The sequence below is a fragment of the Callithrix jacchus genome, chromosome 4 (genome assembly GCF_049354715.1).
Source record: "Callithrix jacchus isolate 240 chromosome 4, calJac240_pri, whole genome shotgun sequence".
Classification (NCBI taxonomy): Eukaryota; Metazoa; Chordata; class Mammalia; order Primates; family Cebidae; genus Callithrix; species Callithrix jacchus.
Window position 1 is genome coordinate 68,762,261 of NC_133505.1, and position 17,757 is coordinate 68,780,017.

At 39.6% G+C, this 17,757-nt stretch overlaps 2 pseudogenes across 1 annotated transcript; both read right to left on the reverse strand.

The window, feature by feature from the left end:
• Positions 1 to 308: 308 nt before the first annotated feature.
• Positions 309 to 5,033, reverse strand: LOC108591214 (small nuclear ribonucleoprotein Sm D2 pseudogene; annotated as a pseudogene). The gene has a single exon (XR_013534314.1). The product of XR_013534314.1 is annotated as a small nuclear ribonucleoprotein Sm D2 pseudogene (transcript).
• Positions 5,034 to 5,140: 107 nt separating this feature from the next.
• Positions 5,141 to 6,557, reverse strand: LOC144582404 (large ribosomal subunit protein eL8 pseudogene; annotated as a pseudogene).
• Positions 6,558 to 17,757: the final 11,200 nt, after the last annotated feature.

Consider the following 17,757-nt stretch of genomic DNA (forward strand, 5'->3'; position numbering starts at 1 on the left):
TTTTGCCTCTCTCCCATCTCTCTCCAGTTCAGTTTTTGCCCCAAGATTCAACGATCTCACCTTATTTCATTTAATTTCTCCTTGTCGCTTCACATGGTTGTCCAGATTTCTCCTTGACTCATAGTTTTCACTGACCTAACAATCACTGGTTTGTCTCCCTTCACCGACTGCTTTCTTGAAATCTCCTTTGCCAACCTCTCTGCTGACCTCTACATATTAAAAGTTCTAAATCCACACTTCTTCACAAATCTGACATCCCTTCCATTGCTCTATATACAAAATATATCCCAGATTTTCACCACCTCCACCCTTACCTGACTCATCCAAGCCATGATCACGTCTCCTAAACTACCGCTCTAGCCTCTTATCTCTTAGTCCTAACCCTTGCAAACCATTCTCCACAAAACAATCAGAATCATCCTTTTATTTTTATCTTCTTGAACTTTCAAACTGCAAATGTAGAATAATATAATGAGTTCCACTACCCATCACAACATTAATTAACATATGGCCAATCTTTTTTCAACTACATCCTCCACTATACCTTCTCCTGGCTGGATTATTTTAAAACAAAGCTATGACATCATTTTGTCCACAAATTAGAGTGTTCCTTTGAAACATAAGCCAGTCATGTGCTAGGGTGTCTCATGCCTCAGTTTGCCAGACCTGTCCCAGCTTTAAAACTGAAGGTTCATTCTTTATCCCAGGAAACCCCTCAGTCCAAGGCATTTTGTGATCATTCAGATAACTTCTTTTTTTTTTTTTTTTTTTTCTTTTGAGACGGAGACGGAGTCTTGCTCTGTCACCCAGGCTGGAGTGCAGTGGCACAATCCCGGCTACCTGCAATCCCTGAGTTCAAGCGATTCTCCTGCCTTGGCCTCCTGAGTGGCTGGGATTACAGTCATGCACCACCATGCCCGGCTAATTTTGTATTTTTAGGAGAGACGGGTTTCACCACATTGGTCAAGCTAGTCTCGAACTCCCGACTTCAGGTGATCCCCCACAACCTCGGCCTCCCAAAGTGCTGGGATTACAGGCGTAAGACACTGCACCCAGCCATCATCTTAGTTTTCTAAACATTCTTTGATGTAATTTGAGATATACAGAAAAGTTGCAAGACAAATATAAAGAATTCCTGCATACTTTTCAATCAGATTCCCTGAATTTTAACATCTTGCCACATGTTTCATCATCCTCTCTCTATATATGTATACACGTTATTTCTTTCTATATACTGTTTGGAAGTAAGTTGCAGATGTGAAATCCTTAACACTTTAATGTTCTAAAACCCCAGGGTCCAAAAACAGAAATATATATTCTCTTAACGACTATAGCACAGTTATCGAAATCAGCAATTCGCATCAATGCAATAGTCTTAGCTAATCCACACTAGCTCGAATTTCTTTAGTTGTCAAAGTAATATCCTTTATAGTAAAATAAAAACCTGGGTCACATACTGACTCGAGTCATGTCATGTTTGCTTTCATCTTAATAGTAGGTCAGTCATTATTTATCTTCTATAACCTTGATGTTTCTGATTAGTAAAAACCAATTATACTTCGAATAATTTCTCAGTTTCTCAGTTTGGGTTTTTCTGATGTTTCCTCATTATTAGATTCAAGATATATATATTTGGCAGGAATATTCCTGAAGTGATGTTATTTTCGCCTCCATGTATCCCATCAGGAAATGATTGATGTTAATTTCTCCCATTACTGAAGATATTAACTTCGGTCACTTCGTCAAGGTGATGACTACCACATTTCTAAAATAACTACTTTTCCCTTTACAATTAATGTCTCCAAAGAGATACTTTAGTTATATAAATGTCACATTACATATCAAACTTTTATCCACTAGTTTTATCATCTGCTGATGATTAGATCGTAAATTATTACAATAATAGTTTCCAAATGGTGATTTCTAATTCTGCCATTTCTTCAACATGTACCAGTTGCCATTCTAGTATAAGGAGGTTTCCCTTCTCACTCAAATACTTATTTAAGTATGGACTCATTGATTCTCCTTTCATTCAGTGAGTTATAATCTGTTTCTATCTTTTCTTATTTTGATACTCAAATCATCTCAGATTTGGGGCAACTGAAAGTCTCTTCTAGCAGATTTTGTGTCCTTTTCATGTCTTTTTCTTCTTCTGTTTTTGAGTATTTTCTTTTTTTTTTTAGAAAAAAAACACAGAGCTTTATTATCCTCAACACCAGGGGCAGTGGTCTCTGTAGGATAGGGGAGTGAGTTCTGTTGACTGATGGGGATAGGTGGTTCCTACTTGCTGGCGATAAGCGGATTCCACAGGACCACGATGACTGAGTCCCCATGCAGGAACATCTTGGAGATGTAGCAGTCTTCCTTGACTAGCTTGGACTTCTTCTTGCCCTTGCCACTCTTGGGTACCTCAGTCCACATCTCCTTCATGTTCTCCAGCACCATGTTGCAGTGCCTATCCAAGGCCTTCACGTGGCCCAGGAGTTTCTTATTGTTGTGGCAGTTTATGAGCACTTGGGTGTTGTTCTTGACGGACTGAGTGAGCACAAAGAGTGGACCCTTGTTAAATTCCTCCTCCTCTCGCTTCTGCAGCTTTTCCGGGGTCATCTCACTCTTGGGCTTGTCGAGGAGGCTCATGTTGGTTGCTAAGCTCTTGGTTCACTCCCCTTGAGTACTATCTTAATTTGTGGCTCAAGAAATTTCCAGTCTTAGGCCAGGCACAGTGGCTCACGGCTGTAATCCCACCCTTTGGGAGGCCAAGGCAGGCGGATCACGAGGTCAGGAGTTCGAGACCAGGCTGGCCAACATGGTTAAAACCCATCTCTACTAAAAATACAAAAAAATTAGCTGGGCCTGGTGGTGCGTGCCTATAATCTCAGCTACTCGGAAGGCTGAGACAGGAGAATTTGCTTGAACCTGGGAGGCGGAGGTTGCAGTGAGTCAAAATCGTGCCATTGCACTACAGCCTGGGCAACAAAGTGAGACTCTGCATCAAAAAAAAAAAAAAGGAAAGAAAGAAATTTCCATTCTTATCTTGTACTTATTCTGACCCAGTCCTAGAACCAGTCATTTCTCAATGAGGCCTGTTTCCTTATAAAGGAAAATAGTTTTTAGGAACCAAAATCTGAATATTATTAGACATGCTCAAAGTTCAATCCAATACTCCAAGATTCATTCTAGCTTTTGCATGTTCCATATTTGTATCTACTTTTCTCTAGCAGTGAGAAACCTACTTCTAAGAAGGAAAAAAAAGAAAAAATTTTAAAAAAGAAACCCAGTTCTGTTATTCAAAATGTATTTACTCATTTGCTTAAATCAAGAATATCCAAAAAGTAGTTTCAGAGTTTTAAAAATATTAAAAATAGAACAATTATATGATCTAGCAATCCCACTTCTGGGTATATATCCAAAGGGTATGAAATCACTATGTTGAAGAGACATCTATACTCCCTTGATCATTGCAGCATCATTCACAATAGCCAATGAATAAAGAAAATGTAGATTTTAAAATGTGGTTAAAGAAAATCATATACATAACATGTATATACAGTATACACATACACAAACACACACACACAAGAATATGATTTAGCCTTGAAAAGGGAAATACCATTATTTGCTAAACATGAATGAACCTGGAGGACATTTTGCTTAGTGAAGTAAGCCAGGTACAGAAAGACACATACTCTGTGATCTTGTAAGTGAAATCTAAAAAAGTCAAAGTCATAGAATCAGAGACTAGAATGGTGGTCGCCAGGGGCTGAGGGTTCGGGGAAAATGAGGAGATGTTGGTTAAAGAGTATAACATTTGGCCAGGTGCAGTGGCTCATGCATGTAATCCCACTTTGGGAGACTGAGGTGGGCAGATAACTTGAGGTCAGGAGTTCGAGAACAGCATGACCAACATGGTGAAACCCCGTCTCTACTAAATATACAAAATTATCCAGGCATGATGGTGCATGCCTATAATCCCAGCTACTTGGGAGGCTGAGGCAGGAGAATCACTTGAACCTGGGAGGCAGAGATTGCAGTGAGCCAAGATGGCACCTTTGCACTCCAGCCTGGGCAATGAGAGTGAAACTCCGTCTAAAGAAAAAAGTACAACCTTTTAGTTAGGATGAATAAGTTCTGGAGATCTATTACACAGCATGGTGACTATAGTTAATAATAATGTATTACACACATGAAAATTTCAAATCAATTAGATCTTAAATTTTCTCATCTCAAAAAAATATGTTAGGTGATGAATATGTTAAATAGCTTCATTTATTTCACAATGTATATCTATATGTATATCAAAACATCACACAGTAAACCATAAATACATTTAATTTTTGTCAATTATTCTTTAAACCTTAATAAGATTGAGAAAACATTCTTTAAAAAGTTTTGGATTAAAGTAGTGATAACTGGTTTTCACTTATTTCTCATCAAAAATGTATTTGAGCATTCTCCTTTGACAGGTACCACTTTGGCTCTGCCCTACTCAGATATAATAAGGTTAATCACACTCAAGAGAATGCCTTTCTGGAATTTGCAGGTTAGTGGGAGAGATTTTTTTTTTTTTTGAGATAGAGTCTTATTCTGTCTTCCAGACTGGAGTACAATGGTGCAATCTGAGCGCACTGGAACCTCCACCTCCTGGGTTCAAGCTATTCTCGCATCTCAGCCTCCCAAGTAGCTGGGACTACAGGCATATGCCACCATGCCTGGCTAATTTTTGTATTTTTAGTAGAGATAGGATTTCACCTTGTTGGTCAGGCTGGTCTCAAACTCCTGACCTCGAGTGATCCACCCACCTCAGCTTCCCAAAGTGCTGGGATTACAGGTATGTGCCACCTTGCCCGGCTGGGGTGGGGGCAGATTTTTTTTAATGCTACACAGGCCCCAAATTTATCTCTCTGTCTTTGTTCTTGCTCTCTCCAAGACCTATTTATTTAAAAACCACAAATTTGACTTAAGGTTTTCTTGCTTAAAACCCTTTGAAATTCCCCATTATCTCACCATTTCATATTCCCTAGTATGGAATATAAATTCTTTCACAATCAGGAACTTGTTTAATTCTCTCTAGGCATTTTCTGTTTCTTTCCTGCCCACACCCCCCATATTCCAAAACCTGCTACTCTTCAACAACTCAGCCCTGAAGTCATAATCTCTTCATGAATCCTAGGTTTTGTTTTTGGTTTTTTTTTTTTTTGAATCCTAGGTTTCAGTTAGATGACCCTGTCTGATTTCCCTTAGCACTTCCTATTTTCCTTATTATAGCACTTTCTGCATTACTGTTAGTTGTTATAATCTGAAGCCAGGCTTTGAATCCAGATTCAGATTATTCACTGTGCAACGTAACTTTTCTGTACCTCAGTTTTGTCATCTGCAATGTAAAGAAAATCACAAGATCTACCTCATAGGTTTGTTGTGAGGACAAAATGAATTGATACACAGAACAGGCTTAGGATGGCACCAGGCAAGCACATGAAGTGTTAGCTACTCACAGCAGTATTAATATATCCTTATGCCACCTTCCTGCATAGATGCTGCCAGTTTCCTTGTCTCCATCATAGCAGCCTATGAGCTATGTAGAGCCTGTGACCATGTCCTATTTCTCCTTCTATTCCTGTCTCCAAACACAGCCCAGGGGCCATGGTAGAAGTTCAGAAAATGTTTACTGAGTTAATGTAAACACAACCCTGATTTAATTTTTTGAAGGAAAGTTTGTATTATTTTAATTATTTTTATGAACAGAAAACTCAACAGTATACATTTAACCCAGTTTAGTGGCAAGTTCTTTAGGCTTTGCCTTCTCGAGCTTGGTGATGCGAGCCACAGACTTGGGACCCAGGACATTGCCTCCCCAGTGATGGCAGATCTCATCATATCTGTCACTGTAATTGGTCCTGACAGCTTCCACCAGCTTAGCCAAAGTGCCTTCGTCTTCCGAGTCAATACGTGTGAAGGCGACAGTGGTACAGGTCTTCCTGTGAACTAGACGTCCCAGTCTTGCCTTCCCCTTGATAATGCAGTAAGGGACCCCCATTTTATGACACAGAGCAGGCAAGAAGACAACCAGCTCAATGGGATCCATGTCGTGTGCAGTCACCACCAGCTGAGCTTGTTCTCCACCAAGGTGGTGACGGTGTTAACTCCTGCTCGAAGGACACAGGTGGTCTCTTACTGAGGACATCCCCTTTGCCAGCAGCTTTCTTTTCTGCCTGGGCCAACAGCCTCTGCTTCTTCTCTTGCTTTGTCCCTTGTCTGTACTTGTGGGACAGCTTAAGCTAGGTGAGTACTGTTTGACAGTCGAGGGCCTGGGTAAACTAATTAATCTCAGGAGGCAATTTAAGCTGCTTATAGAGAGTGGCTCTCTGCCACTGCAACCTGATATAGCAGGGCCATTTCATGAAGCGGGTGAGGTCTCTTTCAGGCTGGATGTCCTGTCCAATGCCAAATTTCTTAGGCCTTTTCTCAAACAGGGGATTCACCACTTTCTTGGCCTCCTGCTTCTTCACTACAAGAGGCAGAAGAATCACTTGAACCTGGGAGACAGAGGTTGCAGTGAGTCAAGATCACACCACTGCACTCCAGCTTGGTCAGTAAGAGTGAAAATTTGTCTCCAAAATAAATGAATAAACAAAATAAAATAAAATCTTTACAGGATATGTATATACACAATGGAATACTATTTAGCCATACAAAAATGGAATCCTGTCATTGGCAGCGACATGAATAGCACTAGAGGACATTATGTTAAGTGAAATAAGGCGGGAACAGAAAGTTAAACAGAATGTTCTCACTCATACTCAAAGCTAAAAAAAAAAAAAAGCTGATCTTACAGCAGTAAAAGGCAGAACAAAGGATACTAGAGGCTTGGAAGAGTAAAGGGAAGAGAGAAAAGGGAGAGATGTGTTAAAGGACACAAAATTAGGCCAGGCACAGTGGCTCATGCCTGTAATCCCAGCACTTCGGGAGGCTGAGGCAGGTGGATCACCTGAGGTCAATAGTTCAAGACTAACCTGGCCAACATGGTGAAATCCTGTCTCTACTAAAACTACAAAAAAATTAGCCAGGTGTGGTGGCAGGCGCCTGTAATCCCAGCTACTCCGGAGGTTGAGGCAGGAGAATCGCTTGAACCTACGAGGTGGAGGTTGCAGTAAGCCAAGATTGTGCCACTACATTCCAGCCTGGGTGACAAGAGCAAGACTCTATCTCAAAATAAATAAATAAATAAATAAATAAATAAATAAATAAATAAATAAATAAATAAATAAAAGGATATAAAAAATACAAAATTACAACTAGATAGGAATGAATTATAGTGTTCTGGAGCATCGTAGGATGCCTATAGCTAATAATATTCAGTTTCAAATTGCTAGAAGGTGGGTACTGAATGTTCACAACATAAAGAAATGATAGATGTTTGAGATGATGGATATACTAATTACTCTGATTTAATTAATCACTATACATTATATATATCATATCACTGTGCACTTCATAATACGTGCAGTTATTATGTGTCAATTTGAAAAGTTTAAACAAATAAAAAATGTTAAAAGAAAAACTTTTAAACCCAGAAATGTGAGCCATACTAGATAACCCTCAGTGATTGGGTTTTTTAATCTACGTAATAGATTCAAAACAAAATGCTTCATGAACCCCTCCCAGGATTGCAATTAACAGTGGTGTGAAAAAAAAGATAATGTGATTGTTCAGAGATAATGTAATCAATCAGGGAGGAAAAGGTGTGCCCACCCTCTCTTTCTGGAGTATAAAAGGAGTTGCGGGAGGCTGGGGTTACCACTTGGTGAGCTGAGAGTGAAGCTGCCAAGGCTGAAGCGTTCTTTGGACATCTCTACCTGAAGAAGGAACACTACTACAGAGAGGGGTGAGTAGGCCACACCAACTTTCATGATAAAGGGCCCGTAAGAGCTCCTTGAGCCTTAGTTGGGGTGCATATGTGGTTGGGAGGTTTGTTTTGAAACATTTCAATGGTGATTTTGGTTTTTGGTTTGTTTGCTTTCAAATTGAGACAGGGTTTCCCTCTGTTGCCCAGGCTGGAATGCTGAGGCATGATCTCAGCTCACTGAAGGCTTTGCCTCCTGGGTTCAAGCAATTCTCCCTGCCTCTGCCTCCGAGTAGCTGAGATTACAGGTGCCCATCACTATGCCCTTCTAATTTTTGTATTTTTAGTAGAAACGGGGTTTCACCGTATTGGCCAGGTTAGTCTCAAACTCCTGACCTCAGGTGATCCACCTGCCTCAGCCTCGCAAAGTGCTGGGATTACAGGCATGAACCACCATGCCTGGCCACTGCAGGTAATTTGGACAACAACAAAAAAATAGAAAATAGAAAATAAAACATCCACAATTCACACTGATCCACAAATAGTCACTATATTCATGTTCACATATTTCTTTCCAGGCTTTTTTCCTATGTACAAATATTTTGTCTCAAAACTAGCATTATGTCATTAAAGTTCATTATTTTTAACATTATTTTATGATCATAACCTTTTTTTATGAATATTGTTGGGAACTGATGTAGTAGTTGCACAAGATTCTTCACACAGATGTACCAGAACTGTATTTAACTTGTCACCAAAGTTGCAAAGTAGTAGAGAGAACGTATATCCATGTACATTGATTATATTCAAGCCATTTTTCCTTCAAAGTATACTATTCAAGTTTGAACTACGAATTTTGTCTAATATTTGACTTATTTGAAGTCCTCAGTAATTGTGTGATACAGCTTAGTTCTATGCAATCTGTTGATGGTGTCAAAGCTCTGCTTTTAACACAAGGCTGAAGTTTTGTTTTGGAAACCGTGCTTCAGTGCCATAAAGTAACGGGATGCTGTTAGTGACTTGGGTTCAGGTAGACTCCGGTGGTAACTGAATGATTTTCACACACAGTTTTGGTCTCAATGGCTGTGTGTTCATAGCGAAAGCCAAAGGTCAAGGTGCTTCCCCTTATAAATAACCAGTTACATGGGTGGCCTAAAAATAAAGTTCTTCTTGGCCAAGACAGGTTAATGAAAGCCAGTTTGGTATCCTGTCATGCAGTACAGCTATTTTAGTGCCTCAGTGTAGCTAAATTTGTCAGCCTTCCCTGGACATCAACATATATTTAGATCTTGGTGTTCTAACTAATGAATGATTGCTAAGGAATGTGTAGCTTCCCCGTAGAGAGTTGATGGAATTATCACTGATTAAGTTGGGGAAATTCGAATTTAGGATCTTTGTGTATAGGATTAGGAAAACTATTTATGATTTTAAATTCACTGTAGGAGAGGAGAAAGGAAGAGGAATTGTGGCATGAATATAACCAAACTAAACAAAACCATTGCCCAGCCTGGGATTATAATTGTAATGGAGTACAACTAACATATTTGACTCAGGTTATTTAAAGGTTATGGCTACAGTTGTTTAAAACAGAAAATACAAAAGAAAAATAGCAGGGCATCAAAGTTACTGATGTCAGTGGGCCTTATTTTAAGAGGCTTAGAACCACACCTGAAAATTTCCAATTACCAATCTAGAAATTTCCATAGACTTAGACTATATCTGGGGAGGGGAGGAGTAATTCAGTGCTTTAAATTTGAAAAAAATTCAGAAGACTGAAAGCACAAATATTCAAATTACCAGATGGTAGCCTCCTCTCAGAGGCAATAAAAGACTTTACAATCCTCACCAGAAGTTTATTTAGTTATAATTTACTTTTGCAGTTTCTTTTTAAGTATATTCCATTACAATAGGAATTTTCTCTATTCTTGTCAGGCTTCTGGTCTCTCTTAAATCTTAAAGCATGTGAAAAGCATTCTATTCATGTTCTTTTATCATAATACTGGGAGTATCTTGTCCAAAACTTGACCAGGAATTCTTATATACTTTCTTCTAGACTAGTCCCAAATCCTTAGAAGCCTGTTTCGTGGGCTTTACCCCAACTCTCACATTACAACCTTCCAGGCAGAATTAGGTGTCTCTCCTTAGCCTTACCACAGCACACAATAAGGAGCGTCTATTATATGATTTAACCTGGGCGAGATTGCTCACACCATAATCCCAGTACTTTGGGAGGCCAAGGCAGGCAGATCACTTGAGGTCAGGAGTTCAAGACCAGCCTGGTCAACATGCTGAAACCCTGTCTCTACTAAAAATACAAAAATTAGACAGACATGGTGGCCTGTAGTCCCAGCTACTGGGGAGGCTGAGGCACAAGAATTGCTTGAAGCCAGGAGACAGAGGTTGCAGTGAGATGAGATCACACCACTACATTCCAGCCTGGGTGACAGAGTGAGACTGTCTCAAAAAAGAAAGGAAGAAATGTATCAAGCTGTATTGTCACTGTTTACATATAGGTCACTTTTGGGGACAGTCTTACTCCTATTTATGATTGTAAATCCACCTCTTAGGCAATGCTGGTGTATAGTAGATTTTTGCAGAAATTTTGTCGGAATCATACAAGTAGACAATCGTGTTTTTAGCAGCAATGTCAGAAGTTCTGAAGCACATGGTATGGTTTCTGTTAACATGTAGTTGATATCAGAGCACAGCCAAGCAAAGCAGGAATTATTCCATATATTTCTGGGAGACTCATACCTCCATTTCTTTTAATCTTTCCACTCCCATCACAATTGCTGTTCATTTCTGGTAATATAAGAATAGTACTAACTGACCTTTTCTTCTTCAAAGAAGATCTAGTTGGCTCAGCAAAAAAATTGAGTTCTGGGCGAGCCACGATGGCTACACCTATAATCCCAGCACTTTGGGAAGCAGGCAGATCACCTGAGGTTTGGAGTTTGAGACCAGCCTAACCAACATGGAGAAACCCTCTCTCTACTAAAAATACAAAATTAGCCAGGTGTGGCAGATGTCTGTAATTCCAGCTACTTGGGAGGTTGAAGTAGGAGAATCGCTTGGACCCGGGAGACAGAGGTTACAGTGAGCAGAGATTGCGCCACTGCACTCCAGCCTAGGCAACAAAATCGACACTCAGTGTCAAAAAAAAAAAAAGACGAAAGAAAGAGAAAGAATGAAAGAAAGAAAATAAATGGATTCTGTAGATCTTTAGAGGCTGCCCTGAATAGGAGTATATGACCCTCTAGGGCAAACATTTTCATCATTAGAGGACTGAGTCAGATTTTTAGAATGAAAACAAAGACCTTTGGAGAGTTTCCTGGAAATCAGAATATTTAATAATTCAATATTCTTGTCACATTCATTAGATTAGATCTAGACTAATAGGATGGAAAATCCTTGAAATTATGATGGCCAAAGAGTATCTCCCTTTCTCCTGTGTCTTCAGCAATCCATTTGTATAAATGTCATGGAGTCTGGGTTACCAGAAGCATTACTACTGCCAGTGTAGCTGCTGCTGCTATCACAGTTCTTGGCACCACAAAAACTCTTGTGCCTATTGCAGCCATGATGGAGGATTTTGTCTCCCTGAATGACATACTAAATTTGTATTACTAAAGGCATACATCCACTTTGCCTAGCAGTGATGAGCTATCTAACAGCAACAGTACCTGGGAGCTTTTAGGATTCACAGCCCCCACCTTGTGAATCAAAATCATCCCAAGTGCTTCTAAAAGGTTTGGAAGCCACAACCTCAGAGAAATTTGAGTATTAATTAATAGATCTGTGGATCTGAATTTTATGAAAGCAACAATGAGTCTGGGAGTTCAAGTTTCAGTTTGTTTTGTTTTCTTTTTGTTTTGAGATGCAGTCTCGCTCTGTCACCCAGGCTGGAGTGCAGTGTAGGATCTTAGCTCACTGCAACCTCTACCTCCCCGACGCAAGTGATCCTCCCACCTCAGCCTCTCAAGTAACTGGAATTGTAGGTGTGCGCCACTACACCCAGCTAATTTTTGTGTTTTTTGTATAGAGATGAGGTTTCACTGTGCTGGCCACGCTGGTCTCAAACTCTTAATCTCAAGTGATCCACCTGCCTCCACCTCCCTAAGTGCTAGTATTACAGGCATGAGCCACCATACCTGGCCCAGTTTTAAGTTTTGACTGGCTCATTTACTAGGTGAATTCTAATCTCTTCTTAAGTAAAATGAGATAGCTCCTCCCAGTACAGTTTGAGAGTCAGGAATAAATGCAATCAGATAATAAGAGGGAAATCATTTGAGGAGTTAAATTGCATGGAAATACAAGATTCATTTCTGTTCTGAGAACCTCCCTTTGTCTCTGAGATAAATGCCACTTTCTGTGAGCACTTGGATAGGATGAGTTACTTATCCTTCCAGAGGTCTGTTTCCTGAGGTATAATTGGAGGATCTTCCAGGCCTTTCCAGCTCTACCTTTACATGACTCTAAAAGTCTTTCATCTTATGTTTAGAAAAACTTTATTTCCCAGCCCCTTATTGCATTTGCCTTTCATCACTCTAAGATCTTTTTAAATCTCAGCTCCTCCAACAAGGCATGTAGATATAAACACTTCACAGTTTCCTTTCACAATGACCATTGCAGGTAGAAAGGCTGGGTTATGTAGCTACAGTGCTTTGAAGAGATAAAAACCCTTTTAAAAATAAAAGATAACTCTGTAGAAGCCAAGAATTTTTAAAAACTAAGAACCTTAAGGGTCTTTTCTAATGGTTTTCATAGTATCATAAATTGTGTGCCTGGTTGCAGAATAAAACCCTAACTAGAGTGTGACTATCACAGGGCATTTGCCATCCTGAATTAGGCCCTATATGTACAGTAGCCACCTACCAGGCTTTCCCTTCTCAGAAAGGGTGTAATTGGAGGAAAACTATCGTAAATACAGATGCTTCTTGACAACTTACAATTAGGTTATGTCCTAATAAACCCATCTTAAGTCAAAGAATATTTTCAGTTGAAAATACATTTAATATCCCAATGGCAAAAGTGGGAAAATCCTGTAAGTTGAACCATTATAAGTAGAGGGCCCTCTGTATTGTAAAATCTGTTCTTAAGCTCTTTATCAATACCACTGATCAGTCAGCAATTTAAATGTATTTATAGACTATCCACTAGTGAATAGAACATACAATACACTTCTCTCTCTTTTTTTCTTTTTTAAAGATGGGGTTTCACCATGTTCGTCAGGCTAGTCTTGAACTCCTGACCTCAGGTGATTCCCCCACCTTGGCTTCCAAAATGCTTGGATTACAGGCGTGAGCCACCATGCCCGGCCTACAATACACTTCTCAATTAAACTTTTTTTGGGGGGGTGGGGAGCGGACAGATTCTCACTTTGTCACCCATGCTGGAGTGCAATGGTGTGATCTCGGCTCACTGCACCTTCTGCCTCCCCACTTCAAGGGATTCTCTTGCCTCAGCCTCTAAAGTAGCTGTGATTACAGGTGTGTACCACTACACCTGGCTAATTTTTGCATTTTTAGTAAAGACAGGGTTTGCTATGTTGGCCAGGCTGGTCTCAAAGTGATCTGCATCAAGTGATCTGCCTGCCTCAGCCTCCTGAAGTGCTGGGATTACAAGCAGGAGCCACCATCCTCTGCCTAATAAAACAACTTAAAGATACTATGGCAAGCTTGCCCTAGATATGCCTTGTTAGGCATTTTCTCAGGGCATTGTTTCTGTATGCCTCATAACGCACAATGGAAGGATGATACTACAGGGGAAGTTAAGTCTAAAATTCTCTGAGCAAAGGCTTTGTCAAAGAGATCAGCATGTCCCTATCACTTTGGGTGAATCTGTACTACATGAATAATTTATTCCTGAGTCACTGATACTGCTTGTCAGTTCTTGTTATTCATTTCAAAGAATAAAAAGTATGATTATTCTAAACAGTAACGTAAAAGTGAGTTGTTAATCGGCTTTTACAAGAAATGCCCAAATATAACAAGCAGAAATTAGGAAACAATCTGTAGCACTTAGGTGATCCTATTCAAGATAAACCCATCTGTTAAAATCATCATTTCTTGATTTCATCCTCTAATCTCATTGTCTGCTGCCAGATCCTATTTCTTAGGGTTTCTGTTTTCTACCAAACACTAGCACAGTCATGCAAACATCCTTAAATTGAACATGAAACAATAATAGCATAAAATATGCTAGTTTCTTATTAAATACTTATTACATGCCAAGTACTGTGTTAAGCACAGGGAAATTAATAGAACACAGCCTCTGCCTTGGAATTCTTCAAAGGGTATGAGGAAGATAGATGATGTTTAAAAAATGATAATATCATCATGGGATGAATGCTGCAATAGAGATATTTGCAAGGTACAGTGAAAGTACAGGGAATGGAATACCTGTGTTGATGGGGAAGTCAGGAAAACTTAATTTAAAATTAATATTAGGTATGGGGCGTGGTGACTCATGCCTGTAATCCCAGCACTTTGGGAGGCCAATGCAGGTGGATCACCTAAGGGCAGGAGTTTGAGACCACCCTGGCAAACATGGCAAAACCCTGTCTCTACTAAAAATACAAAAATTATCTGAGTGTAGTGGTGCATGCCTGTAGTCCCAGCTACTCATGAGGCTGAGGCACAAGAATCACTTGAACCCTGCAGGCGGAGGTTGCAGTGAGCTAAGATTGCACCACTGTACTTCAGCCAGGGCTAGAGTGAGACTCCATTTTAAAAAATACATAAATAAAAATAAATACAAAATCATAAAAATTAATATTAGGTTTTAGGGGAAGTAGCAAGAGAACATTCCAGGTGAAAGGAATTGCAGATACAAAGCCATGGAGGTCTGAAAAAGTGTGACATATATGTTAGAAATCACAAATTGGTTTCAAATGTCTAGAAAGCATAATGGAGTGGAGCAGGAGGTAGGGCTATAAGGCAGTCATGATCTTAAAGAGTCTTAAATACCTTGCAAAAGAGTTTGGACTTTATCTAAAAGTCAGTGTAGGATCTTTGGAGGATTTTGAAAAGGAGAATGGCAAGATCAGATATGCATCTTTTAAAATGATACTGAACATATGGATTTTTTAAAGACAGTATGGATTAAATGGGACAAGACAAGTTATTGCAATACAGCTCAGAAAATATTGTGGAAGGAAGTAAAACGGGAAAGGAGGGAGGGACAGAGGAGAGAAGGAATCAGAGAAGGAAGAAAGGAACAAATGAACAAATAAGTTAAGACTTTTGAGAGTAAAAAATTAGAAGGAGGGGGACAGTTTCTGAGCCACTGCTCTCCAGACTCAATAGAATATAATAGCCAGTCAGACAGAAAAGAGAAAAAGGGAAGAAACTAGTAAGACTGTCATGTCTGTGGCTTGAGCACCTGAGGGACAAAGGTTCCAGTCATTGTCTCGTGATAACAGTAAGATAAACAGGTCTCATAGGGAAAAGAGATTATTAGCACAGCTTAAGCCATGTTGAATATGAGGTGTCTTAGTTCATCCCATGGCAACAGATATACATCCAGAGCTCAGAAGAGAAGACTTTACTGGAAGCACATCTTAGAGTCATCATTGAATGTTTGGAAGTTGAGAACAAAGAGTCCTCTAAGTCTGAAATTGTAAAGTGTATAAGAATGGCAGAGAAAGATTATGAAATATTTTTTAAAATGCCGACACTTATAGGGCAGGGAGGCAGAGGAAGACATAAGAAATGTAGGCAAAGCAAGAGCGTTCCAAGAAAGAAACAAAGATATGGAAGGAATTTCCTCATCTGTCAACTAGGATTGTCATAAGAGTTAGACGCTCATAAAGTGCTCATCTACTACAATGCTCACCTATTACAATGCCTGCACATAGTAAGCACTGAATAAATGTTGAAGGATGATTCGTTTTAAACTGGACAATATCAAAGGCCAGAAGGATGACTGGACTGTATGGAGGCATGAAGGATAGATCATTTTGCTCATTCTGTTCCTCTTATCAGTCAAAAGAGCACTGGAGAGATGAATCACTGCTGTTCACCACATCCATCAGTGGGAAATTAACAAGTTTAATTTCACCGAAATCAGTTTATACTTACAAATAACACACTAATGAAGAAAAATATCTTATAAATACTCCTTTGTAACAAAGATGATTAAAACTGTTCTACATTAATTAAAAGGATCATAAGATAATGATTGTAAACAGCAGGGACTTAAGCAAAGTTATTTGGGGAAGTGATAGTGTATAAAGCTATTTGACAGTTTCATCTCCATCCTTACTTGTAAAAACAGCAAATTTACTTTTCACAATAAACACTAAATTAAAGAAAAATGGCTTAAACAGCAGCAAAAATATCATTTGGTTTAAAAAATGAATTTCACAGCCAGGCATGGTGGCTCCTGTGTATAACCCCAGCACTTTGGGAGCCTGAGGCAGGGTTGCCCAGGCTGGTTTTGAATTCTTGGGCTCAAGCAATCCTCCTGCCTCGGCCTCCCAAAGTGCTGGGATTACAGGGGTGATCCACCATTCCTGGCCAGAATGGTGTTTTTTCTTGACAAAAGCAACCCAGGATGGACATACAGGAATATATAATATTGTGAAAGATCACAAAGTGGCCTCATTCGTGAAAGAAGAAGGAAGGTACTCTCATGGTAATGCATTTCATAACACATCTAGCCAATTTTCATAATTTTCATCATTTATAATAGTGCTTCTTAATAAAAATGAATTATTTGAAAAGTGAAAAGTACCAGCCTGGCAAACAAGGGGAAACTCTGTCCCAACTAAAAATACAAAAATTAGCCCGGTGTGGTGGCATGCACCTGTAATCCTGGCCACTCAGTCAGGAGGCTGAGGCAGGAGAATTGCTTGAACCTGGGAGGTGGAGGTTAAGGAGAGCCGAGATCACGCCACTGCAGTCTAGCTTGGGTGACAAGAGAGAGCCTCTGTCTCAAAAAAAGAAAAGAAAAGCGAAAAGTAAAAAACAAAACACAAAGCCTTTTTTTTTTTTTGAGACAAGGTCTTATTCTGTCACCCAGGCTGTAGTGCGGTGCTCATGATCTAGGTAGGCTCACTGTAACCTCCACCTCCCAAGTTCAAGTGATTCTCCTGCCTCAGCTTTCCGAGCTGGGATTACAGGCATGCACCACCATGCCCCACTAATTTGTGTATGTGTTTAAAGTAGAACTGGGTTTTCACCATGTCAGCCAAGCTGGTCTCAAACTCCTGACCTCAGGTGATCCGCCTGCCTCGGCCTCCCAAAGTGCTGGGATTACAGGCTTGAACTATTGCAACTGGCCACAAAGCCTAATTTTTGAAATTAAGTTTAATAGTAAGAAAGTTACCCTGTCAAATCGTTGTAAAGTTTTTAAATGCTTGCTCTCAATTTCTATGCTTATCTCTTCTCAGACCAGTAACAGTTTGTAGATTGGCACCAGTTCACAGACTACACTTGGAGTAGCATTAGTTTAGGGAATAACTTCTCTTGAAATAGCCACGAGAATGAACAGGAAGGGCAGATTTTCAGTAAAGTATTATGTAATCATATTTTATGATTCACTTTTACTAAATGCATGGAAGGATGACATATAAGCCCAAATGCCAGTGCATTTGTAATGGAATAATTCCTTTACAGGATCAGAACATGTAGGAAGCCAAATTAATAATTAAAACTTGTTTGTTGAGCAAAGAACCAGACCATAAGAAAGTAAACAACCTTAAGGGATATTTCAAGGCTGTGAGTGCAGCCTAACAGAGTAATGGAAACAGGGAGTCTTGCAGTTAGGCCACTGGGATTTGAATTCCAGCTTCATCACATACTTGCATGACCCTAAGCTTTCTGAGGCTACATGTCCTTGTGTCCTGATTTTTATAATGGGGATAATATCAATCTTGAGATTTATGAAAGGATTAATATACTGCTTAATACAGG